The sequence below is a fragment of the Triticum urartu genome, chromosome 5 (assembly GCF_003073215.2).
Source record: "Triticum urartu cultivar G1812 chromosome 5, Tu2.1, whole genome shotgun sequence".
Lineage (NCBI taxonomy): Eukaryota > Viridiplantae > Streptophyta > Magnoliopsida > Poales > Poaceae > Triticum > Triticum urartu.
The window spans coordinates 600,260,711-600,287,716 of NC_053026.1; the positions used below are offsets into that span (position 1 = coordinate 600,260,711).

At 45.8% G+C, this 27,006-nt stretch overlaps 1 long non-coding RNA gene and 1 pseudogene across 1 annotated transcript; both read right to left on the minus strand.

Moving 5' to 3' along the window:
* Positions 1-971: 971 nt before the first annotated feature.
* Positions 972-2,422, minus strand: LOC125506235. Its single transcript, XR_007282610.1, has 3 exons — positions 2,159-2,422; positions 1,802-2,042; positions 972-1,671 (listed from the first exon to the last, which is right to left on the minus strand). It is a non-coding gene; the product is annotated as an uncharacterized LOC125506235 (long non-coding RNA).
* Positions 2,423-6,717: 4,295 nt separating this feature from the next.
* Positions 6,718-14,438, minus strand: LOC125506236 (annotated as a pseudogene).
* Positions 14,439-27,006: the final 12,568 nt, after the last annotated feature.

Below are 27,006 nucleotides of genomic sequence, written 5' to 3' on the forward strand. Positions count from 1 at the left end.
TCCTCTAATGTCATGTCCATTTTGTGGTGATTAATTGGAGACTAACGTTGCCAGGACCAGAGAAAGGTCTGGTCATTGTTTCTACAAGTGCTGCAGATATGATGTAAGCAGATCTGTGTTGTTTTTTTTCAGTTCATGCTTTATGCCGCACCACCAATCTCATCTTCTTACTGAACAATGTCTCTGCTGAATCCTTTTATGTCGCAGCCTTGCCAGTGCCATTTCTTTGACTTCCAGCAGGCTTACTTCAGGAGGCTCTCTCCTCAGCAGGTTGCGCGTGCTGTGCAGCAGGCCGGCGGTCACCACCCCGCGCAGATGCTTGGTGCTCAAAATCCACATCAGGCTCAGCAGGGCAACGGTCCAGCGCAGATACATCCTGAACCAAACCATCTCCAGATCCAGGCACCACCGCCGTCGCAGCATGAGCTGGTCAACCATGTGATTAAGGCCGGCAGCCACCGTCGCCGCTACATCAGGGTCCCAAGCACTAGCAATCATAGCTGTTCTGTTAGCAGCATGCTTAGGTCCTCATTGGATTGGTGTTTCACAGCGCCATCCCACTATAATATATACGGACCTCGATCCGGTCGTTTTCCTTTCCATGCAAAAATCAATCAAGTGTGGCCGATATTATACACCTTTAAAAAAAGGATGTGTCTAGGGCACATCTAGATGTGCTTTAGTTATTGCACATCTAAGTGAGTGAATCAAGTATAAAGAGAAAAAGAAAAAAGAGAAAGAAAATATTCACACGAATCTCAATGTAAAATTAATGACATATAACTTAGATGTGCAATACTTATGGCACATTTAGATGTACTTTAGCAAAACTGTTAAAAAAATACAGGTGTATACAAATACACCGATGCCAAGCAGGGCCTTAATGTCCTTGTTCTTTTGTTTTGGCAATTTACTTTGGTTCGTCCAATTAGCTTGCAAAAAGAAAAAACTCCTCCACGTACTCTAGTTTGTATTATCATCCCCTGGCAGGGGCGTTTGTACTGAAGAGTGGCACTCTCAACCAGTCAACCTCTAAGCATGTTTCCTCTAGGACAATGCATTTGCCTATTAGAAATTAATGAATATCATGTGTGACCAATGAATTCTGTTTTTGTTATACAACTGTCATGTCTCTAACCACAAGAGGAACAAGCGTGTAGCAAATGCTTACTTAAACACACTAGAAAATCCTCGATAACAAACATTTTAAATAGTAGATTTCATATTTCTGCAACTCATTTTCAGCAATTCCAAGCGGCATTGTGCATGCCATCCGGCGTTTTCCTTCCATGCCACGGTTTTTGCATTTGCCAGGCTTCCCTGGTTTCTTCGGAGCATCGTCTCTGTCCAGGCAGGTAGTGCGCTTATGTCCCTCTCAAAGACATATGCTACAGAATCTTCTCCACTTGCTCAGACCCTCGTAAGCCGCCTTTTCGCTGCCATTTGTTGGCCTGCCGACCCCTTGTTGCTTATCAGGAGGCGCTAGGCCTTGAAGGGCACTCCATCACTGTTATCTTGCTTACCATTATCAGCACCAACATAGTAAACCAATCTACCCAGTTCGAGTCTCTCATTATGGTCTTCAAAACCTAAACCACCCATCTTCGCTGCCAATGGTGCGCTCATCGTGTGTTCAAATGCTTCGGCACTCGCGTTGCCCGTCCGCACGACCTGCATAGCTTTCAGGAACAGATATTTCAATTTATATTTGCTCTAATCGTTAGGACTGAACTTTTTTTCCTACCATTCCTGCACTCGTATCAAGCACAGAAAGGCAAAAAGGCAGGGCGCTGATTCTCACCTTTTTGTCCAAGGTTCACTATGTCAGTTGACTGGGCAGAGCTTGTCGCAGAAGCATCTTTCCGCCGACGAACATCTCCACGCTGTCCGCCATGGCTCTCGCCGCCGAGCTGTTGGCTACAACTAGAATTTGCATTTGAGTCCGCTGGGATGCCCAGGTCCTCCTCGTTCCGCGGCAACAAGGCAAGGGGAGCCGGATCTGGGTGCTTAGGTTGTCGGCGAACTCCTCCCGCAACGGAAACCTGAAAGCCGGCCGGCAGAACGGACAACGACATGGCCCGTCGTCAACTATCTTTCACAGAAAAATGGCAGATCTCAGATTATAAGAAAGAACATTGTCGGATCTGCATCAACTAACCTGTCAATGGCGTCTAGAAGGAACTCCAGGCCAGAATCTTCCATTTTTTTCCCTTCCTCGCCGGGGGGACAATGGGCGCCGCCGCAAATGGCCTTCAAAGTGGAAGATCAAAAAAGAGATAGCCCTGGGTTGGGCGAATCGGCCGCATGACGAGGGTTTCAGAAAGAACCAGCTCGTTCGGGGCCGCCGCTTCGCCCGTCTCTTCCCTAACGTGACGTGCGTCCTATCTGATCCAGGGCTCAGTTTCGTTCCTAACGATCTGGTCCACGGACCAGAAAGCCCACCCGACCCCGCCGTCCCACCGATACGGCCTGGGCCCACCGTAGCACAACTGTTCCGTCCTGTATATCGGCGTATTCCTCTGTTTCCACGATTTCTTTCACAAGTGTCAGCCCGCTTTTCTCGGATCCCGAGCGAGGAATTGACGCCAGCGATTTCGGGAGCATATGCGCTCGGGCACCGAATTGCTGCTTCCGGCATCGAGAGTGCTACCTGTCATGTCGCTAGCAGTAGCACCGCTCTTGTGTCGCTGGAGCTTGCCATGTGCTCGTGCGCGTCGATGCTGCTCCTAGATGATGTTCGACGAAGTCAACCACACTCACTATATGTTCCACATGCACGTCGGCGCGCTCACGCAATACACTTTTTGATGACGAGGTGCGACCATGAACTGACAACAATAAAAACGATGAACCAAGCTCTGGATGATACACGCACCGTAATACAGAGCTAGCTTGCTGAATCCCTAATCGATCTTTTGCTTGAACGTTTACTAGCTAGTAGTACTAGTATGTACGAGCACTTCTAACCGGACGCATTCGAGTTAATTGCAAGGCATTACCACACTTCGGCACGTCGTAACGACTCAGTATCAATAGTCATTTTTTTTGCCATGCAGTGCCAACTCTAAGCCTAAGTGTTGCAAAACGATCTGACAGCCGTATAATAACGTATTGACCGTGTATCTGACAGTCGGACCCACCTGCCAGGTGCTGACGTGGCATGTTTTTTTGCAGAAAAGACCCTTATTCTATACTTAATAATATAAATGCCGAACCTGCGACCTAATGCACCCCACCTTCGCGCGGTAGCCACTACAACCGAGCGACGCTGGTGATAGAAGACAGGCGCCACTTTATTTATACAGCACAGCAATGCTGGGCCGTCTGGTTAGGCCCAGCGAGGCCAGCACTTTATTTTTTTCGTTTCGCGTTTTACTAGCCCGCATGCCCGGCTCGTTCGTTGCCCGGATTTCTTGCTTACGCTTTTTCTTTTCTTTTCTGTTTTTGGCTTATTTTTAGTTTTTTCTTCTTTTCTTTGTTTTCTTTCACTGGGTTGGTTTTTCTACTGGATTTTTAACACACTTACTGAACATTTTTTTAAGGTAGGCTTAAGTATATGATGAATATGTTCTCAAATACGTATGAACCTTTTTTAGTGTATGCTGAAGACTTTTTCTGCGCATAGTCAACACTTTGTAATGCATGATGAACTTTCCTTTACAAACGGTATTTTTAAAATATAATGAACTTTTGGTAATGTATGTTGAACATATTTTGTAATATATGTTGAACAATTTTCTTAAGATATGATGAACATTTTAAATAATGCGTTGTGAAATTTTTCTAATTTATATGGTGAACATTTATATATGATGAATTGTTTTGACAATGTGTATTTCAAAAAGATGTTCAGCATGTATGAAAATTATTGTGTAAAAAAACTCTTGCATTGCAAAAAATGTTCAGCATTTCTCAAAATAATTTTTCAGACACGTTGTTAGTTTTTTAAGTAACTGTGCGTTTAAAATAATACAATCAATATACAAGTAACTAAAAAAACTGTGTGCTGGGCATATAATTTTTTTAATAGTTGCGCATTTGAAAAATATAATGAGAATAAATAATAAGTGTGCATGCATGTCGTCCTGAGTGAAGACACATAAAATTTGGGTGCTTGACACTTATACGAATACTAATAAGTTTATGTAAAAAAATGTATTTACACCCTGATAAAAAAAAGTAACTCAGTGTGCTGGCCTCGTTGGGCCCAACAGCCGGCCCACCGCTCGTCCTCTAGTATAAAAAGAAAGTCGCCTCAAACATCACCCGATCGTCGCATGGCGTGGTGGCTTGCGCGACCAGCCTCCGAACAAGTCGTCGCAGGTTCGATTCCTGCTACTGCGTAAATTTTCCTTCGTTTTATTTATTTGTCCGACTCGACGGAAACTTTCAAATAAGTCCGGCTGGGTGTTGAAAACTTCCGAGCGAAAAAAATCATCTCTGGTTTCCTCGCAAAGTAAGGTGCCTTTACGTGATTACTTGTAAAGCAAGGGGGTTTTCTGCAAAAAAAGCCACATCAGCACCTGGCAGGTGGGTCCAAGTGTCAGATACACCATCAATACGTTATTATACGGCTGTCAGACCGTTTTGCAACACTTAGGCTTAAAGTTGGCACTGCATGACAAAAAAAATGACTATTGGTACTGATTCGTTACGACGTGCCGAAGTGTGGTGGTGCCTTTCAATTAACTCCATGTATTCCAATCGTTCTAGCGAGCACATACTGCCGGAGAGCAAGCTGCAGACGGCCATCCCGGCGCGTTGACGATGCTCGGAACCTGCGAACCTTCCACACCGTGGCGCCGCTTCCGAAGAGGGAGTAGCAGTGGCAGCCACCCTTTGGCCGCCGGCGGCGCATCGTAAGAGGTCGGCAAAGTCGGGCGCGCGCCAGGATCTCCAGCTCGACGTCTTCCGTCAGCCTCACCAGCGAGAGCACAGCGCGTGCATGCATGCCAATGCCGTTACGCGTGTGTGCATGTCATCACTGGTATGCGCGCATCAGGCAAGCATGATTAGTTTTTTCCTCTAATTAACCTAGGTACGAAGCATGATTAGTTTTTTCCTCTAATTAACCTAGGTACGTATCCAATGGACACTATCTAGTTAAGAGATGCATGCATATCAGACAAAAATAGCTACAAACTTAATTGCTGTACATAAGAATAATATGTGAAATTGTTGATTATACTGAACTTTCTTTCTTTCCTTGCAAAGAAACCTCGTTTTTACTATTTTTAGGTCTATTGTTACTATTGAATATTTGAACCACATAAATTTGTTGAATTTTAAATCATATAATTTTGTTGAATTTAATTTCTACCATGATAAAAATTTCCCCAGTAACGCGCAAGGAATCATCTAGTTTATTCAACACCACAAAACATATCACATCATTCATGTGTTTGTATGTAAATAATCTGATCACAAACTACACTAGGGGTAAAACGGTCTTTTTAGTTCAGACTTAACACTGTTAGTGGCCAAAACTGACGGAAGTGTCACATAGGGAATAAAATAAAGTTTGAGTGTCAAAAAGGAAAGAACGGAAAATTTTGGGCCAAAAAGGGAAGTAAAATTTAAGAAAGAGCCAAATAAGGAATTCTCTCTAAATTAGGTCCAAAAATTTCGAAGAAAATCATATTTACTAAACATAGAGTAGTCTCAAATTTGATGGCGTCGAAGTGCGCATGCACCTGCTTCATGGTCAAGCCAGCATGGACAGGCACGGGCAGGGGCTCCGGCTCGTCATTGGAGGCGTCCTCTATCGTCGGGTCGTCGTCGCTCACCTCCGGCGAGCTCGCCGGCAGGCCTGCCTCTGTCTGCTGCGCATGACGGCCCTGCTAGCCGACTGCAAGGCCTTCCACCTCATGCTTCTTCTTCGTTGAGAGGCTATTCCATATTGCCCAAGAGCTCGCAGTCATGGCAGAGGTGGTGCAAGGAGGACTGGAAGAGGATGTGTTTGTGGTGCGGATGGTGTCGCGCGAGGCTACGCTTAAATAGCAGGTGCCGATCAGGACAAGTGGTGCAGTGTGTTAGGCACCAGAGTTGGTTTCTCGGTCGGAGCAACCGGTTTGAATGCGGTAGATAGTCCCTTTGTCCCGTCTAGTCACGCCGCAACGGCATTGAACAAATAGGGGGAACATGACACGGCGCCAGCAGTGCTCCCGGTAGGCGTGCTGCTTCAATGCCAGCTCCCGTGTAAGGTCACGTTCGCTCTGGGCCAGCATGAATACAGTGCTAGTGCTCTGGAGCGCCATCAGTCGGCATAAATGTGTGGCAACTGTGGGAGAGGGGGCGGAAACGGACTACGTTGGAGGGCCGCATTGGGTGACACACTACGTCTGGATGTATGTGTGTATTTAGAGTCACAAGTTGGAGATGCCCTAACATCTCTGCCGAAAATCTACCCCCTCCATTCACTATTATAGGATGTTTTGACAATTTTAATATACACTACAGAGAGACTAAAATAAGCGAACAAACATATACATACATACATGTGATTCAGAAACAAGTTAGAAGAACGGAGTGAGTACTGTATGTAACTCGGCTCTGAAGATTAACTTTTGAAAATATAAAAATCTAAAGGTCAAAGATACAATAGCTGTAGTAAAGCAGAAAGGGATGAGACACACGATTTATTTTCTTATTTTTCATGAAGTAAGAGCCAAGCTGGAGGTGGAGTTCGAGGCGGCAGCACTGAAAATGAAGCTGCCATCAGTTTGCACTTGAAGCGGCGTAAGATCTGAGGTGCTGGACAAATTCGTCGATGTACCTATCGTGGAGTTCCGTATCGGCTACTACGGCCTGCATCTTCGCTGCACCTGCCACGAAGCCCCTCCTGGCCTCTTCGTCAACCATGACGGCCCGGAGCGCTGTCGCGACGCTGTGGCGGTCGAACGACCCGTCGTCCTCATTCCTCGCCACCTGCAACCCCACCTTCTTCGCCTCCATTTGCCGGGCGTTGGGCCCTGTTGGAAAATTAGGCAATTTCATGATTAATTTCAGTAAATAATTCATGACTAGAAGAGATACTAGCATGCAAAAATCTAGCAAGCTAGAAAAACAGTAAGACATGCATAACAGCAGCAAACACGTAACAGTAGCTGTAGAAACAGACATGAACAGAGGATGTTGGACGTACTGATCGTTAGCTATTATGGGTGCGACAGTGTTGATAACGATGTTGGCGACGATCTGTTGCTGACGGCGATGAGTAGCACCGCCCGACTTGGACGGAAGACGACCCGTGATGACGAATTTGAGCAGTCGCGCACAGCGTTTTCCAAAAACCTAATTCGTCCTCCAAGGAAGCTGCGCTCCTGCAAGGAGACGGACCGGATTTCGGCGGACCATTCACGCGCATGTCGCATGTCCGCGCCGCCTCGCCTCGCCACGGCCCGGCCCGGCCCGGCCCGGCCAGGCGAGGCGAGGCGAGCGAGCGCGCGCGTGTGGTTTTTCCTTTCTCTTCTCACACATCACTTAGAGTGGTAGAGAGAACCCACTATATAAAGAGGTCCAACTCTTCTTCAACTTCCAAGGTGGGACTAAACTTAGCACCACCACTTGCCATTTTACACATGGGCTTTGAGATTTCAGAAATTGCTATGGGCCTAGCCCATTAATTCTAACAATCCCCCACCAGATCTCAAATACCCATTTAGAGATTTGCCTTCTCTCACCACTTGTTTAATATACCAGTGTTTCAGCAGAGACTGTTAAGTTGAACTTCTGCCTAGAACTTTAAGCTACATCCATTCACAACTTGACAATGGACTATGCCTTGAATTGCTAGTTTTGTGTGAACAGGTTTCACTCAAAGTCTTAACCAGTACCTGACCGCCAGTAGGCTACCCCGCGGTTTGGAGCTTATACGTCATACTCCCTGGTCTCTTCGTGAGTTTACTAGAGATCACCCAAATCTCATAGACTGCGACGTTTACAGTCAGAACTCATATATGTGTGTTCTTTCAAGACTGCTCTGTAGGATAGCATCTTTGCTAATTATAGCCAATAGAACCACATTAAGGCATGTTGCCGACCTGCCTTACAGATCTAAGCCTTACAGCTCTGAGAGTTTTGCATCTTCACTTGGAGACGATCATAAGTTATTACTCTCCTCAGTTAACCAATAGCTCGTTCTTCCCAGATCCTAATTCACGGGATCTCCGATCACAAAGGTTGGGTTACTACTATGGTGTAACATCTATGGGTCTCATACCCATCTCCCTCGATGCAATATCTATCACATTTCGTGATAGTCCCTTTGTAAAGGGATCTGTCAGGTTTTTGTCTGTTTGTATATACGTAACAGTTATTACTCCGGAGTTTCTCAACTTCCTGACAGACTTCAAACGTCTTTTCACGTGTCTTGATGACTTTGCATTATCTTTAGAATTGTTCACTTTAGCGATAACCGTTTGGTTATCACAATTCATAAGAATAGCCAGTACAGGTTTTTCAACAACCGGCAAGTCCATCAAGAGCTCACGCAGCCATTCTGCCTCAACAGTAGCTGTGTCCAAAGCAGTTAATTCTGCTTCCATAGTTGACCTCGTCAATATGGTTTGCTTGCAAGACCTCCATGACACTACGCCACCACCATGAGTAAATACATACCCACTTGTTGCGTAAAGTACATCAACATCGGAGATCCAATTTGAATCACGATATCCTTCTAGCACAGCAGGATGCCCTGAATAAGTAATTCCGTAACTCATAGTACCTCTCAGATAGCGCAAGACCCTTTCTAGTGCATGCCAATGATCATCACCCGGGTTGGACATGAACCTACTCAGTTTGCTCACAGCAAAAGAGATATCTGGTCTTGTAGCGCTAGCTAAGTACATGAGTGAACCGACAATTTGAGAGTATCTTAATTGATCTCTCGTTTCTTTCTTGTTCTTTCTGAGTGTCAGGCTGGGATCATAAGGTGTTGGAGAAGGCTTGCTATCCATAAAACCGAATCGGTTCAAGACCTTCTCAACATAGTGAGATTGCGTTAATGTAATCCCACTCTCATCCTTAATAAGTTTGATGTTTAGAATTACATCGGCTTCTCCCAGATCTTTCATGTCAAAACTTTTTGATAGAAAAGACTTGACCTCATTAATTGCATTAATGTTTGTACCAAAGATCAGTATGTCGTCCACATACAAACATAATATGACACTATTGCCCCCACCATGGCGATAGTAAACACACCTATCAGCCTCGTTAATGACAAATCCTGCAGAAGTCAAAGTTCTTTTAAACTTCTCATGCCATTGCTTAGGTGCCTGTTTCAGACCATACAAAGATTTTAACAACTTGCACACCTTTCTCTCTTCACCCTTTACCACAAACCCGTCAGGCTGATCCATATAGATCTCTTCCAACTCTCCATTGAGAAAAGCTGTCTTTACATCCATTTGATGAATGATAAGACCATAAGAGGCAGCCAAGGAAAGTAACACTCGAATGGTGGTCATTCTAGCAACGGGTGAATAGGTGTCAAAGTAATCTTCGCCTTCTTTCTGAGTGTAGCCCTTGGCCACTAGCCGCGCCTTGTATTTATCAATAGTACCATCAGGCTTTAGCTTCTTTTTGAACACCCACTTACAGCCCACAGGTTTACAACCATATGGTCTATCAGTTAGTTCCCAAGTTCCATTAGAAAGAATTGAGTCCATCTCATTATGAACAGCTTCTTTCCAATCATCTACATCCGGAGATGCATATGCTTCTGCAATCGTCTTGGGTGTGTCGTCCACAAGGTATACAATGAAATCATCACCAAAGGATTTTGCAATCCTTTGTCTCTTGTTCCTTCTAGGAACTTCATTATTATCCTTCTCAAGGACTTCCTCATGTGATTGTTCGAAATATTCATCAGTTGTACTAGATTCAGGAATTATCTCAGAAGAAAATCTAGCAATGCTATGCATATCTTTCATAGGAAATATGTTCTCAAAAAATGTTGCATCACGAGATTCCATTATAGTATCAACATGCATATCAGGTACTTCAAATTTTACCACTAAAAACCTATAAGCAATGCTCCGTTGAGCATACCCTAGAAAGACACAATCCACTGTCTTTGGTCCAAGTTTGCGTTTCTTAGGAATAGGAATATTGACCTTTGCCAAACATCCCCAAGTGCGCAAATAAGAAAGTGATGGTTTTCTCCCAACCCACTCCTCATAAGGGGTTTTCTCTTTATTATTGTTGGGAACTCTATTCAGGACATGACATGAAGTCAATAGAGCCTCCCCCCACCATGCCTTAGATAAACCAGCAGTGTCTAACATGGCATTCACCAAGTCAGTCAAAGTGCGGTTTTTCCTCTCGGCCACTCCATTTGATTGAGGTGAATAGGGAGGCGTCCTCTCATGAATAATACCATGTTCCTCACAAAATTCATCAAAAACTTTTGGAAAAAACTCTCCACCACGATCGGACCTAAGACGCTTGATCTTTCTCTCTAGTTGATTTTCAACTTCAGCTTTATAGATTTTAAAGTAGTCTAATGCTTCATCTTTAGTTTGCAACAAATAAACATAGCAAAATCTAGTCGCATCATCAATCAAAGTCATGAAATATCTCTTTCCACCTTTTGTCAACACACCATTCATCTCACAAAGATCAGAATGTATGAGTTCTAGAGGTGCCAAGTTTCTCTCCTCGGCAGCCTTATGAGGCTTTCGAGGTTGCTTAGATTGCACACAACTATGGCACTTAGAACCTTTGGCAATTGTGAAGTTCGGGATTAAACTCATGCTGGATAGCCGAGACATTAAACCAAAATTAATATGACATAAACGAGAGTGCCAAATACTTGCATCATCATTAACACTAGCACAAATTTGGTTTATTGACTTATTGCAAAAATCTGAAAGAGAAAAACGGAACAAGCCTCCGCACTCATAGCCTTTTCCTATAAATTGTCCAAATCTTGACACGATTACTTTATTGGACTCTAAAACTACCTTAAATCCATCTCGACATAGAAGGGAGCCGCTAACTAGATTCTTGTTCATAGTAGGGACATGCTGCACGTTCCTTAGTTGCACGATCTTTTCCGAAGTAAACTTCAGATCCACCGTGCCAATGCCACGAACAGAAGCATGTGACCCATTCCCCATTAGGACGGAAGAATCCCTTGCGACCTGATACGAAGTAAACAGGGAGATGTCAGCACACACATGAACGTTAGCACCCGAATCAATCCACCATGAAGATGATTGAAATACTGAAAGCACAATAGGTAAATTACCATACCCATCAGTATTGCTAGCGGTCACCATGTTGACAGTCTTGGAGCTTGTTTTCCCTCTGCGGTCTGCACGTTCAGGGCATTCCTTGGAAAAGTGTCCAGGCTTCCCACAGGCGTAGCACTCTAGCTCAGCCTTGTTGAACTTCTTCTTCTTGAAGGTAGTAGTCTTGGTAGGCTTGTTGGAAACATGTTTGTTCTTCCCTTTGTTCTTGTTCTGTGGGTACCTCTGCACCATGTTAGCAGTAGGCTGAACCTCACCTCCTTTTTCAGTGGTATCTTTAGCCCGAGTTTTTTCTTCAACATCAAGAGATGCAATCAGATTTTCAACTGATATCTCCTGTCTCTTATGCTTCAGAGTTGTGGCGAAATTCCTCCATGAAGGAGGCAACTTTGCAATCATGCACCCAGCCACGAATTTGTCGGGTAGAACACACTTAAGGAGTTCAAGTTCCTTCACAATGCACTGTATCTCATGAGCTTGTTCAACCACAGAACGGTTATTCTCCATCTTGTAGTCATGAAAACTCTTCATGATGTACAGTTCACTGCCTGCATCTGTTGCACCGAATTTTGCATTCAGTGCATCCCACAGAATTTTTCCGTCGTTTATGTGCATGTACACATCACACAGACGGTCAGCAAGAACACTCAAAATGCATCCCACAAACATAGTATTGGCTTCCTGGAATTTTCTCCGATCTTCATCGGTCATTCCCTCTGGAGCACCAACACTAGCGTGGAAAACTTTCAGAGCAGTAAGCCAGAGCGTGGTCTTCACCTGCCACCTCTTAAAGTGCACACCGGTAAACTTATCCGGCCTCAGTGTATCAGCGAATCCAGCCATAGTTAACTCAGGAAATTGCCTACAATTAGGTTTTTGGATTGTTGGAAAATTAGGCAATTTCATGATTAATTCCAGTAAATAATTCATGACTAGAAGAGATACTAGCATGCAAAAATCTAGCAAACTAGAAGAACAGCAAGACATGCATAACAGCAGCAAACACGTAACAGTAGCTGTAGAAACAGACATGAACAGAGGATGTTGGACGTACTGATCGTTAGCTATTATGGGTGCGACAGTGTTGATGACGATGTTGGCGACGATCTGCTGCTGACGGCGATGAATACGACGATGAGTAGCACCGCCCGACTTGGACGGAAGACGACCCGTGATGACGAATTTGAGCAGTCGCGCACAGCGCTTCCCAAAAACCTAATTCGTCCTCTCCCGGTGCAGGATCGCAAAGACGAAAGGTTCCGGAGACCTGCTCTCCCACGCGCCGATGCACGCCGGCGTTTGGGATGGAGTAGACTACGATGGCGGCGCAAGTTGTGAGATGAGGGCAAAACCTAGGTGTTTTTCGATGTATTGTGTCGCGACCACAATCCCAAACCGACTCGGTTTCTAATTCGTATACTTACCGGACAAGAAATCAAAAAAACTTGTCTGCCAAGACATAAAAATAAAACGGCAAAAGAAAGCTGCGCTCCTGCAAGGAGACGGACCGGATTTCGGCGGACCATTCACACGCGCCCCGGCCCGGCCCGGCCCGGCCAGGCGAGCGAGCGCGCGCGTGTGGTTTTCCCTTTCTCTTCTCACACATCAATTAAAGTGGTAGAGAGAACCTACTATATAAAGAGGTCCAACTCTTCTTCAACTTTCAAGATGGGACTAAACTTAGCACCACCACTTGCCATTTTACACATGGGCTTTGAAATTTCAGAAATTGCTATGGGCCTAGCCCATTAATTCTAACAGGCCCTTGGTCGCCGAAGATGGGCAGCATGACAAGCGGGTGCCCGAACATGAGGCCCTCGATCAGCGAGTTCCGGCCGCAGTGCGTCAGGAACCCGCCCACGGCGGCCGGGCGGCGTGCGCCAGGATTCTCACCTGAGGAACCCATCCCCTGGTCACCAGCCCCTGGCCGCGAGTGCGCTCCTGGAAATCCGGAGGAAGCATGTCCACGCCGTCCTCGTCGTGTACAGCGGCGCCGCTGGGCTTTCTCAGGGCCCAGAGGAAGCGCGTCCCGGCGAGCTCCAGCCCGAAGGCCAGTTCGTGCACCTGCTCCACGCGCAGCGGCACCTCGCTTCCTAGGGCGACGTAAACAACGGAGTCGGAAGGTTGCGCGTCCAGCCACCGCACGGTGGCATGCTCTGCTCCTTTGGCAGCGGCACGGCGAGCTCCCTCGGGTGACGGCGGGAGAAGGCCGAGGGGAACGACCGGCTTGCCGAGGAGCGTCGCCGCCAGTGGAAAGGACTCGGGTTCCCACTCGATGCAGCTCCGGATGGCCGCGACGGTGCACCTGTCTTTTGTCAAGTTAAAGCGCCGGATGATGGACATACCCGATATGCCATAGTTGTTGTAAGCCGGGTCCATCATCTCCTGCTCGTAACGGGGAAGATCACGTGCTCGACGGTGCTCCTCCGGCAGGTCAGGCAAGGTGGCGATCAACGCAGCGGTCGGGAGAAGCATCGCGCATGGCACCTGGTGCTCTAGGGCAGCGGCGGCTGCCCAGTGGTGGAAAGAGTCGGCGATGATCCAGTGAGGCCGCGTGGTCTCGTCGGCGCACGCGGCGGCCAGGAACTCCGCGAACGGCGCGGCGAGGCCGTCGAAGGCCTTCCAGTGGAGTTCGCGGTCGTCGTCGGGCACGTCGTTGGTGGACTCGGCGCCGTCGGGGAGGCCGTCAACGCGTGGGAGCGGGAGCGCGACGAGGTCCACGCGCGGCGCCGCCGCGGGGCGCAGCGGGAGCGGGAGGCGGGCGACGTTGCGCGGCGTGGACACGTAGGACACGCGGTGGCCCCGCTCGGCGAGCCGCTCGGAGAGTTCCAGGTACGGGAGGAGGTGGCCGAATGCGAGCCACGGGACGATCACAATGCGCAGCGGCGACGATGAGGAGCCGGCGTCCATGGCGAAGATGAGGAGCTGGCTAGCTCGTCGACTTGCCGGCCGTGGCGTGGCTAGAAGAACGGAAGAAAATCTTATACGACCTGGGCTCGTACACCCCCGCCGTGAGACCCGCTTTCCTGCTGACATCTGGCAAACGGATCTCAAAGCACCCTCGCTTTCTTCCACCTATGACTTCGCTCTCTTGTTTTTTTTCCGTCGTCGGCGGTTGTTCTCCTCAACTTCTGCACGGGCTCGCCCTCGGTCCGAGGACGTAGATAACTTGCGGTGTCAATAAGAAAGGTCGTCCGCCTCCCTGGAGTGAATAGCATAAAATTACCATTTTTCGTGTTAAGATTTCAAAAAACTACCCTGTCGGCGGCCACGGCGTCCCTAAGACGGTGAGCTCCTGGACGCGGCGGTCCAGACGGCCACCCAAGGAGCCCCGGCAGCGGCGGCCGCCTCCGTCGCCATCCACACTGCCGGATCCCTGCGCGTGGCCCATGGATATGGATGGAGAGCCAGCGACCTCGGCCTGAGGTGCGGCTCCTCCGAGCTCCTCCCTCACCCGGTGGGGTGGTGGCAGCAGAGACAGGAGTTGGCCGCCGAGATGCTCCTCCCGCGGCTCCCGCATCACGGACATGAGCTGGCCGCCGATATGCTCCCGCTGCGGCCCGCCCGCAGCACGACTGCAACAGTGACAAGCACGGCCGGAGGAGCTCGATCTGGAAGACGGCCATGGCAGGGGCCTGATTGTTTTTTAAAATATATTTGCAGGGACCTGATTGCTTTTTTAAATATTTGCAGGGACCAAAGTGCATTTATAAAATATTTACAAGGACCTGATTGCTTTTTAATGAAAAATATATATATTAAAATATGAGGAAGAGACCCTGCCATGTGGGTCCCACATGTCAGTTAACAGTCAAACTAAACGGTCAAACAAACGGTTTGATTAGGAGCGGGCCCCAATTGTCATAATCATGATCAATTGCAAATCACTCAGCGATTTGGGTTTTTTAAGACAGCCGACGCCGAAAGTGGTAGGTATCAGTCACAAACAAAATTTCGGTTGTTTTTTGGAACCCTAATGCGAAAAGTGGTAGTTTTATGCTATTCACTCGCCTCCCTGTGGCGTTTCCTGTGGACTCTGTATCCCCCAGTGTCGGTATCTTGCGGATCCTGGTCGGCTTCTGCACGGGCTCGCCTTCGACGGCAACGGCGGAGCAGTTCGTGCTAATGGTGGCCATGGAACACGAGCATGGCAGAGACTCTGTCGTGGAAGTTGGAAGGCTGGTGCTGGAAGGAAAGGAAGCGACGTGAGAGGAGACGCCGGGACGGAGGGATGCAGCGAGGGAGTGTTCTGATGTGGTCTAAATCCTGTTGGTGCTACTTGGTGGAGCTAGCTGCTCGACGGGCGGAGAGAGAGAGAGAGATCAGAGGTGGAAGAAGGGGAAGAGGCATTGAGATTGGTTTTGCCAACTGTCAGCACCCGTATATAGGAGTGTGCAGCTTGGCTTCACCGTACGTATTCTGCACGGCAAATACATGCATGCATGGTCATTGGTCAATCTCTCTACATGGACAAAGTTTAGAAATGGTTGTCAGAGTCTGGATTATGGAGAAAGGATTTTCTACCATGCACGGGACCTTTCGTGCATGCATCCATCTTCTTGCTTATCACTATGTGGGACCACTAACATCACCTATAACGTTTTCTCTTTTATCTAGCATACATTCACATCTTATTCTACTCACTAAGTTTTATCCAAATAAATAGATACATAATGTATGTTGAAATAAAAGTTTGATTTACATTCTGTTTGCGCAATTGTGTTTTTTCCGACAATATCTTTAAAACAAGACCAATATTGATTTTATTTTTATGAAATATATATTTTTACAAGTAAACCACCAAGCTTCAAACTTGTTTCATACAAATTTATTAATTTGATATAAAAATTCAACAGTGAGTTATTCAAACAAAACTATGAACTTTAATAGTGTTTGACAAAGTATCTCATAGTTTTGTGTACTTTTAGTAGTGTTTCATTCTGTTTAAAATTTGATTATTTTTAGAACATGCTGAAACAAATTCAAAAGTGATCTTGTTTTAAAGTTCTCCTCGTCATAAACACAAATATGCAAACGGATCATAAATGGTACTTTTGGTTTAAAAGATAAAATAGTTTTAAACATGAAAATAAAATAACAAAGCATGAGGTGGTGGAGCATAGGCTTGCATGTGGTCAGAGAAAGATCTGACAAACTACAAACAACATTAATGCACAACATCGAATCTCGAGGAAAAATGAACGGCCCTCCCATGCACAGGACCTCCCGTGCATGGGAGAAATGTTTTTCTCCTTGATCATGCGCATATAAATGAGATTGGATACGTGTCTTATGAAAAGGAAGCGAGGTCCTCTAGAATAATCGGAATAGTACAAATGCCGTATGCTAATGAATGTCAAAATAGTCAAGTATATTACTTTCACCAATATTGCCTTTGAAGGCCGAGCTCCATGGAGCTCCGTTTTGAAAATTCTAAAATTCATCAAAATTCATATTTTTTACGTTTCAAAAAATTCTAAAAAATTACAGATATACATGGAGGCATACCACACGTGTGTGTAAATTCTCAGAGCAAAATACATTAAAATGAGAGCTGTGCAAAAAAGACAAATCTGAAACTTTTTAACACATTATACTATTCATCCTCTCATGCCATGAATTTATCTTTTTTGTACAGGTCGCATTTCAACGGATTTCATCCTGAAATTTTACACACACATATATAACATCTTTATTTACTTGCATAATTTTTTCAGAATTTTTTGAAACCAGGAAGTTTCAATTTTGAAATTTTCAAAAAGAAGGCCTCCATGGAGGCTGATAGCCAAACATCCGTTCTCGTTACTTTCATTCTTGTATAGTCGTTAGACAGCAGCGTATCCTAAACACCACGTGTGTGTTTTTGTTCACTTCATTCTTGCAAGGAAAATACTCTTATGTAGACTTTTTAGATGATAAATATATTATATACTAAAAGTAAATGCCGGGTTAACCAAAAAATATAGAAAATCTCATAAAAATAAAGATATCCAACCGTTAATTTTATTGAAAAGTTTAACAGCACCCCTAGATCAAGGTATTAATACTTTTACCAGCTGAATTTACTCCAGGTCGTAGCAGAAGTCTAGACATCAACCCTTCGTGAGGAGTCTCCACCTCAAATGTGATTCATTTACTCCTCTAGGTCACAGTCTAGCAGACCTAGATGTCTTCCTAATCTTCTCTCAGCATTACTTGCAACAATGCTGGTTTTCTCGCTCTCGAACCATTGTTGCCGAGACCGATTCAAAGCCAACTGGATCCACATAATCATCTTCTTGCTGCCCAGTCCCGAGGTCGCAGCCAAACCCTTGCTTTCTTGTCGGCCCGTCCCAATTGCTCTTGATTGCAATCCTTGACTTTGCCCTCACCATGGTACAGCAGAGCAGTTTGAAGGTAAACATTCTTCACATGGTTGTGGCAGAAGGAAACCGTTTTTCTGTGTGTTGGACCATATAGTTGTGATCCTTCATGGGAGTTCCTTATCACTAGTCCACACGAGACTTTTGTCTGCACACGCGATGTCTTCTAGATGTTGCATAATTTGATATTTGAATTTAACCACCATATAGTCTTTTAGTGTGATCATTACTTTGGTAAGACATAAAGGATTATATAACAACTTATTTTTGTCCTTTTTAGAAAACATGGAGAGCACAAGGAAAAAAGTATGACTATCTTGATTCTGTCATAAAACCGTCATGGATGTATAGGGATGAAAAAAATCTTTTATAACATACATGTATCATCACAGACATGTCATTAGTTTAGTGCTCCAAACCTTGACAAACTTGTTGGCGGTAAATCATAAGTTGATTCCTCATCGAAGACACCTACCGCCTAGGAGTCTCCAACCTCCAATAGGAGCAAGAACAAAGGGGAAATGCTCAGAAGTTTCTCAAATCACAAATTGCTTTAGTCAAAAGAGAGAGGAGCAGATCTATGTTTGGGTGAACTCTCTCGCAAATCTCTCAAGAATCTCTAAAGAAATCTTTGATTTGGTGTGGGGAAAATGTGAGGGGGCCTTTCTCAAATTTAGGGTAACATATTTCAAAGTGGTCAAACCTTTACGAAGCGATGAAGGGGTATAGATAGGTGTAGAGACAACTATATGGTTGAGCTCGTACGGTTGGCAATCTGGCCCAATTCAACCCAGACAATGAGGTCGTTGGGGAGTGTACGACATCGAGCAAGAACTCAAGCCCAGGATCTTCCATCTGGTAGCCGCCGGTGCAGATCGAGAGCAACCGCGGTACCTACTATAGAGGGGAAGGTTGGGGTTTGGGCGGTGGACAGAGGCTGAGAGGTGTGACGAGGTTTCCATAATGGACCTGCTAACACCAGGGTCGCGCCTGGCAAGGTTGAGTGCACGGCGGCACACCATGGTCGGGCAAATGGCTCAGCTATCCCCTACCGTCATGTACACATTATCTGAAGGTAATAGCACCCCAGGTCCCTGTACTTGCATAGCATGTGATTGTGATGGTTTAGTCCTTGTATTTGCAAAAGTGGATTGGGCAGTCCTTAAACTTGCAGCACATGACCAAGTTTAGTCCTGGACCAATCACATGCAGCCAAGTGGACACCAAGTGGACGAGCTGGTCCGCGCGGCACATTTTGCACTTAGGCCCCTACCATTTCCTCTATCTACCTGCAGTGCCTCGTCTCTGTTGGAATATTCCAGCGCATATCCTTTTTTCAGAATGCATTACAGACTTTTTTTAGTAAGCGCCTTCAATGTTGGAGCAGTAAAAATTTTGGGTCTATTACCAGACATGTGTAATTCCTTAGGAAACAACTTGCCAACTTATGGGACAGAACTCCTTCCGCCCAGAGAGACGAACTGATTCATAGGAAGTCTCTAGAGCTGGATGAATACCTGTATAGAGAGGAAATCCTATGGTGTCAAAGATCAAGGGTTAGATGGCTTCGAGAGGGCGAACAGAATAGAAAATACTTCCAACAAAAGGCAACTTGGCGACAAAAGAAAAATAAGATAAGTAAGCTGCGCAGTACTGAAGGAAATTGGGTTGAAGGTGCAAATGAATTGGCGAGTATGACAACTGAATTTTTCCATGAGCTTTACACGACGGATAACAATCTAAACCCAGAAGCCTTACTCAACCTTTTTTAGGCCAAAGTGACTCCTGAGATGAATGATCAGCTATGCAGAGAGTTTACGGAGAAAGAAATTAGTGATGCATTATTCCAAATTGGGCCATTAAAAGCACCGGGTGTTGATGGTTTTCCCGCTCGTCTTTATCAGAGAAATTGGTCTTTATGCGGGATGATGTTGTTGCTGCTGTGAAGGAATATTTTGTGAATGGAGTCATGCCTGAGGGCATAAATGACATGATCATCGTTCTCATTCCTAAAAGGTAACTCGCCTGAGTGCCTTAAAGATTTTCATCCAATAAGCCTCTGCAATGTCATTTACAAGGTGATCTCCAAGTGCCTTGTCAACCGGTTGCAGCCTTTCCTAGACGAGCTTGTGTCTGAAAGTCAAAGCGCGTTCATCCCGCGAAGGATGATAACTGACAATGCAAGCATTGCTTCCGAGTGTTTCTATAAGATCCAACAAAGCAAAGTCCCCCAAAACACTTACTATGCTTATAAGTTAGACCTAACCAAGGCTTATGATCGCGTCGAATGGAATTTTCTAGAAGGGGCTTTATCCAAGTTTGGTTTTTGCAACAAATGGACTTCGTGGGTAATGACTTGTGTTCGATCAGTGAGATATGCAGTGAGGCTAAATGGGGAAATTCTGGAGTTCTTTTTGAAGGAAATATGCCCTAGAGGCAATAATAAAGTTGTTATTTATATTTTCTTATATCATGATAAATGTTTATTATTCATGTTAGAAATGTATTAACCGGAAAATCAGTACATGTGTGAATACATAGACCAACAGAGTGTCCCTAGTATGCCTCTACTAGACTAGCTCGTTAATCAAAGATGGTTAAGTTTCCTAACCATAGACATGTGTTGTCATTTGATGAACGGGGTCACATCATTAGAGAATGATGTGATGGACAAGACCCATCCGTTAGCTTAGCACTATGATCGTTTAGTTTATTGCTATTGCTTTCTCCATAACTTATACATGTACCTATGACTATGAGATTATGCAACTCCCGAATACCGGAGGAACACTTAGTGTGCTGTCAAATGTCACAACGTAACTGGGTGATTATAAAGATGCTCTACAGGTGTCTCCGATGGTGTTTGTTGAGTTGCATAGATCGAGAATAGGATTTTTCACTCCGATTGTCGAAGAGGTATCTCTGGGCCCTCTCGGTAATGCACATCACTATGAGCCCTGCAAGCAATGTGACTAATGAGTTAGTTACGAGATGATGCATTACGAAACGAGTAAAGAGACTTGCCGATGACGAGATTGAATTAGGTATGATGATACCAACGATCGAATCTCGGGCAAGTAACATACCGATGACAAAGGGAACAACGTATGTTGTTATGCGGTTTGACCGATAAAGATCTTCGTAGAATATGTAGGAACCAATATGAGCATCCAGGTTCCACTATTGGTTATTGACCAGAGATGAGTCTCGGTCATGTCTACATAGTTCTCGAACCCGTAGGGTCCGCACGCTTAACGTTCGATGATGATATGTATTGTGAGTTATGTGATTTGATGTATTGAAGGTTGTTCGGAGTCCCATATGTGATCACGGACATGACGAGGAGTCTCGAAATGGTCGAGACATGAAGATTGATATATTGGAAGGTTATGTTTGGACACCGGAAAGGTTTCAGATAGGTTCGGGCATTTTCCGGAGTACCTGGGGGTTACCGGAACCCCCCCGGGGGGTTAATGGGCCTTCATGGGCTTTATTGGAAGAGAGGAGGCGGCGGCCAAGAGGAGGGGCGCGCCCCCCAAGCCCAATCTAAATTGGGGAGGGGGACCGCCCCCCTGTCCTTCTTCCCCTCTTCCCTTTCCTTCCCCTCCTAGTTGGACTAGGAAAGGGGGGAATCCTACTCCTACTCCTAGTAGGAGTAGGATTCCCCCTTGGGGCGCGCCCTATGAGGCCGGCCGGCCCCCTCCTCCACTCCTTTATATATGGGGGAGGGGCACCCCATAGACACACAAGTTGATTTCTTAGCCGTGTGTGGTGCCCCCCTCCATAGATTTCTACCTCAGTCATATTGTCGTAGTGCTTAGGTGAAGCCCTGCGTCGGTAACTTCATCATCACCGTCAACACGCCGTCGTGTTGACGAAACTCTCCCTCGGCCTCGGCTGGATCTAGAGTTTGAGGGATGTCACCAAGCTGAACGTGTGCAGATCGCGGAGGTGCCGTGCGTTAGATACTTGATCGGTTGGATCGTGAAGACGTTCGACTACATCAACCGCGTTATTCAACGCTTCCGCTTTCGGTCTATGAGGGTACATATGTTGGAAATATGCCCTAGAGGCAATAATAAAATGGTTATTATTATATTTCTTTGTTCATGATAATTGTCTATTGTTCATGCTATAATTGTGTTATCCGGAAATCGTAATACATGTGTGAATACATAGACCACAACACGTCCCTAGTGAGCCTCTAGTTGACTAGCTCGTTGATCAAAGGATAGTCATGGTTTCCTGACTATGGACATTAGATGTCATTGATAACGGGATCACATCATTAGGAGAATGATGTGATGGACAAGACCCAATCCTAAGCTTAGCTCAAAGATCGTGTAGTTCGTTTGCTGTAGCTTTTCTGAATGTCAAGTATCATTTCCTTAGACCATGAGATTGTGCAACTCCCGGACCGGATACCGTAGGAGTGCCTTGGGTGTGCCTAACGTCACAACGTAACTGGGTGACTATAAAGGTACATTACAGGTATCTCCGAAAGTGTCTGTTGGGTTGGCACGAATCGAGACTGGGATTTGTCACTCCGTATGACGGAGAGGTATCTCTGGGCACACTCGGTAATGCATCATCATAATGAGCTTAATGTGATCAAGTGGTTGATCACGGGATCATGCATTACGGTACGAGTAAAGTGACTTGCCGGAAACGACACTGAACAAGGTATTGGGATACCGACGATCGAGTCTCGGGCAAGTAACGTACCGATTGACAAAGGGAATTGTATACAGATTGATTGAATCCTCGACATCGTGGTTCATCCGATGAGATCATCGTGGAGCATGTGGGAGCCAACATGGGTATCCAGATTCCGCTGTTGGTTATTGACCGGAGAGGCTTCTCGGTCATGTCTGCATGTCTCCCGAACCCGTAGGGTCTACACACTTAAGGTTCGGTGACGCTAGGGTTGTAGAGATATTAGCACATGGTAACCATAAAGTTGTTTGGAGTCCCGGATGAGATCCCGGACGTCACGAGGAGTTCCGGAATGGTCCGGAGGTAAAGATTTATATATAGAAAGTCCAGTTTCGGCCATCGGGAAGGTTTCGGGGGTCACCGGTATTGTACCGGGACCACCGGAAGGGTCCCGGGGGTCCACCGGATGGGGCCACCTATCCCGGAGGGCCCCATGGGCTGAAGTGGGAGGGGAACCAGCCCCTAGTGGGCTGGTGCGCCCCCCTTGGGCCTCCCCCTGCGCCTAGGGTTAGAAACCCTAGGGGTGGGGGGCGCCACCCTTGCCTTTGGGGGCAAGGCACCCCCTTGGCCGCCGCCCCCCCAGGAGATTGGATCTCCTAGGGCCGGCGCCCCCCTAGGATATTGGATCTCCTAGGGCCGGTGCCCCCCCTAGGCACCCTATATATAGTGGGGGGAGGGAGGGCTGCGCACCCAAGCCCCTGGCCTCTCCCTCTCCCTCCCGTGACACTCCTCCGTCTCCCAGCGCTTGGCGAAGCCCTGCCGAGATCACCGTTGCTTCCACCACCACGCCGTCGTGCTGCTGGATCTTCATCAACCTCTCCTTCCCCCTTGCTGGATCAAGAAGGAGGAGACGTCTCCCAAATGTACGTGTGTTGAACGCGGAGGTGCTGCCCGTCCGGCACTAGGTCATCGGTGATTTGAATCACGTCGGGTACGACTCCATCAACCCCGTTCTTTTGAACGCTTCCGCTCGTGATCTACAAGGGTATGTAGATGCACCCCTCTCTCCCTCGTTGCTAGATGACTCCATAGATTGATCTTGGTGATGCGTAGAAAATTTTAAAATTCTGCTACGATCCCCAACAGTGGCATCATGAGCTAGGTCTATGCGTAGTTACTATGCACGAGTAGAACACAAAGTAGTTGTGGGTGTCGATATTGTCAATTTGCTTGCCGTTACTAGTCTTATCTTGATTCCGCGGCATCGTGGGATGAAGCGGCCCGGACCAACCTTACACGTACACTTACGTGAGACCGGTTCCACCGACTGACATGCACTAGTTGCATAAGGTGGCTGGCGGGTGTCTGTCTCTCCCACTTTAGTCGGATCGGATTCGATGAACAGGGTCCTTATGAAGGGTAAATAGAAATTGGCAATTCATGTTGTGGTTTTGGCGTAGGTAAGAAACGTTCTTGCTAGAAACCTATAGCAGCCACATAAAAACTTGCAACAACAATTAGAGGACGTCTAACTTGTTTTTGCAGCAAGTGTTTTGTGATGTGATGTGGCCAAAGGTTGTGATGAATGATGAATGATATATGTGATGTATGAGATTGATCATGTTCTTGTAATAGGAATCATGACTTGCATGTCGATAAGTATCACAACCGGCAGGAGCCATAGGAGTTGTCTTTATTTATTTATGACCTGCGTGTCAACATAAACGTCATGTAATTACTTTACTTTATTGCTAAAGCGTTAGCCATAGTAGTAGAAGTAATAGATGATGAGACAACTTCAAGAAGACACAATGATGGAGATCATGGTGTCATGCCGGTGACAACGATGATCATGGAGCCCCGAAGATGGAGATCAAAGGAGCAAATGATATTGGCCATATCATGTCACTATTTGATTGCATGTGATGTTTATCATGTTTTACATCTTATTTGCTTAGAACGACGGTAGCTTAAATAAGATGATCCCTCGTAATAATTTCAAGAAAGTGTTCCCCCTAACTGTGCACCGTTGCGAAGGTTCGTTGTTTCGAAGCACCACGTGATGATCGGATGTGATAGATTCTAACATTCGAATACAACGGGTGTAAGACAGATTTACACACGCAATACACTTAGGTTGACTTGACGAGCCTAGCATGTACAGACATGGCCTCGGAACACATAAGACCGAAAGGTCGAGCATGAGTCGTATAGAATATACGATCAACATGAATATGTTCACCGATGTTGACTAGTCCATCTCACGTGATGATCAGACACGACCTAGTTAGCTCGGATCTGGAGGGATGTCTATCTGAGTGGGAGTCATTGAATAATTTGATTAGATGAACTTAATTATCATGAACTTTTACAATATGTCTTGTAGATCAAATGGCCCATGTTGTCCTCAACTTCAACGCGTTCCTAGAGAAAACCAAGCTGAAAGACGATGGCAGCAACTATACGGACTGGGTCCGGAACCTGAGGATCATCCTCATAGCTGCCAAGAAAGATTATGTCCTAGAAGCACCGCTAGGTGACGCACCCGTCCCACAGAACCAAGACGTTATGAACGCTTGGCAGACACGTGCTGATGATTACTCCCTCGTTCAGTGCGGCATGCTTTACAGCTTAGAACCGGGGCTCCAAAAGCGTTTTGAGAGACACGGAGCATATGAGATGTTCGAAGAGCTGAAAATGGTTCTTCAAGCTCATGCCCGGGTCGAGAGATATGAAGTCTCCGACAAGTTCTTCAGCTGTAAGATGGAGGAAAATATTTTTGTCAGTGAGCACATACTCAAAATGTCTGGGTTGCATAACCGCTTGACTCAGCTGGGAGTTAATCTCCCGGATGACGCGGTCATTGACAGAATCCTTTAGTCGCTTCCACCGAGCTACAAGAGCTTTGTGATGAACTTCAATATGCAGGGGATGGAAAAGACCATTCCTGAAGTATTTTCAATGCTGAAATCAGCAGAGGTAGAAGTCAAAAAGGAACATCAAGTGTTGATGGTGAATAAAACCACTAAGTTCAAGAAAGGCAAGGGTAAGAACTTCAAGAAGGACGGCAAGGGAGTTGCCGCGCCCGGTAAGCAAGCTGCCGGGAAGAAGCCAAAGAATGGACACAAGCCCGAGACTGAGTGCTTTTATTGCAAGGGAAGTGGTCACTGGAAGCGGAACTGCCCCAAATACTTAGCGGACAAGAAGGCCGGCATCACGAAAGGTATATGTGATATACATGTAATTGATGTGTACCTTACCAGTACTCGTAGTAGCTCCTGGGTATTTGATACCGGTGCGGTTGCTCACATTTGTAACTCAAAGCAGGAGCTGCGGAATAAGCGGAGACTGGCGAAGGACGAGGTGACCGATGCGCGTCGGGAATGGTTCCAAGGTCGATGTGATCGCCGACGGCATGCTACTTCTACATTTACCCACGGGATTAGTTTTAAACCTCAATAATTGTTATTTAGTGCCAGCTTTGAGCATGAACATTGTATCAGGATCTTGTTTAATACGAGATGGCTACTCATTTAAATCCAAGAATAATGGTTGTTCTATTTATATGAGAGATATGTTTTATGGTCATGCTCCGATGGTGAATGGTTTATTCTTGATGAATCTTGAGCGTAATGCTACACATATTCATAGTGTGAATACCAAAAGATGTAAGGTTGATAATGATAGTCCCACATACCTGTGGCACTGCCGCCTTGGTCACATAGGTGTCAAACGCATGAAGAAGCTCCATGCAGATGGACTTTTAGAGTCTCTTGATTACGAATCATTTGACATGTGCGAACCATGCCTCATGGGTAAAATGACCAAGACTCCGTTCTCAGGAAAAATGGAGCGAGCAACCAACTTATTGGAAATCATACATACTGATGTTGAAGGAAATATGCCCTAGAGGCAATAATAATGTTATTATTTTATTTCCTTATATCATGATAAATGTTTATTATTCATGCTAGAATTGTATTATCCGGAAACATAATACTTGTGTGAATACATAGACAAACTAAACGTCACTAGTATGCCTCTACTTGACTAGCTCGTTAATCAAAGATGGTTATGTTTCCTAACCATAGACATGTGTTGTCATTTGATTAACGGGATCACATTATTAGGAGAATGATGTGATTGACATGACCCATTCCATTAGCTTAGCACCCGATCGTTTAGTATGTTGCTATTGCTTTCTTCATGACTTATACATGTTCCTATGACTATGAGATTATGCAACTCCCGTTTGCCGGAGGAACACTTTGTGTGCTACCAAACGTCACAACGTAACTGGGTGATTATATAGGAGCTCTACAGGTGTCTCCAAAGGTAAATGTTGGGTTGGGTATTTCGAGATTAGGATTTGTCACTCCGATTGTCGGAGAGGTATCTCTGGGCCCTCTCGGTAATGCACATCACATAAGCCTTGCAAGCATTGCAACTAATGAGTTAGTTGCGAGATGATGTATTACGAAACGAGTAAAGAGACTTGCCGGTAACGAGATTGAACTAGGTATTGAGATACCAACGATCGAATCTCGGGCAAGTAACATACCGATGACAAAGGGAACAAACGTATGTTGTTATGCGGTCTGACCGATAAAGATCTTCGTAGATTATGTAGGAGCCAATATGAGCATCTAGGTTCCGCTATTGGTTATTGACCGGAGACATGTCTCGGTCATGTCTACATTGTTCTCGAACCCGTAGGGTCCGCACGCTTAAGG